This window comes from Brassica oleracea, chromosome C9 (assembly GCF_000695525.1).
Source record: "Brassica oleracea var. oleracea cultivar TO1000 chromosome C9, BOL, whole genome shotgun sequence".
Lineage (NCBI taxonomy): Eukaryota > Viridiplantae > Streptophyta > Magnoliopsida > Brassicales > Brassicaceae > Brassica > Brassica oleracea.
The window spans coordinates 26,184,934-26,186,014 of NC_027756.1; positions in this window are offsets into that span (position 1 = coordinate 26,184,934).

Sequence of the window (1,081 nt, forward strand, 5' to 3'; positions counted from 1 at the left end):
ATAACATTTACCTCCAAGAGAGTGCTGCACGTTTCTTTCAACCTAAGCCACTCTCTGGTCCATGTTACTTCCCTTGTCCAGGTCGTCCATACAAAGATCGTGCATTGCGTCCATCATCCAATCCGTCTATTATTCCCAAATAACTAGATAAACTAACCTTTATGTTTTCAGGGTCTTGCCGTGGAAGAGTGTATCTTGGCTAAGCCGGCTCATCTTGGAACTTCCCCGTTCACAAGCATGAATCCCAAACTTACCTCACTCTCACTTGGCTCACCACAACTTAGGTTCTAAGTCATCTCAGTTTTTGGAAATAATTTCGGTTTGGAACTCAACATCTTTGAGCACTGTCCTTAATAGGATCAAACATGCTCTGATACCAACTTGTAAGACCCGATCCCGGCCGACTAGGCCGCGGTCGATGCCTTACGTCGCTCGTCTATACACTGATCGAACCTCTAAAAATTTTGCCCTTTATTTAAAAATATCGCCCATAGGCGAGGGCTAACTCAGATCTTAGCTCAAGACTACCTTAGTCATTCCCTAGCTTAGATCATTTCAACTTATGCACAGCGGAATAACATCTATCATCCATTGGACTAAATCCAATCTAACACTTGTCTGGTCAGATCACCTCAGCTACTGGTCAGTAAACACAACTGCCAGCTAGCTCCAAGGTCGATCCTGAACCTAGACCAAGTTATACAATCAGAGGTTTCGTTCCCCTAAGCCATTCTATCTTGATCTATGCAACATTGACAGATCATACCTTTGCCACATTCCCAGAGCTTGTTAGCTCATTGTCCCAGCTGACTTAGCTGTCTTAGCTAGCTCACCCAGCTAGTTGAGCTGAACCACTTCACTTGAGGTTTGCTGCTCCGTTCCAGCTGATCGAGCTGCGAGGTAGCCTTGCCCAGCTCCCCGTCCACTCGTCCAACTCCCTTATACCTGCATAAACTCTTCCCTTGGGTACTTAGTCATTCAGCCAACCCTCCCCACCGACTAAGCAACCTTTGGGAAGTCTTCAATAGTAACTGATATGCATCTGGCCCTTCTTAGCCCATGCATCATCCAATACCCGTAC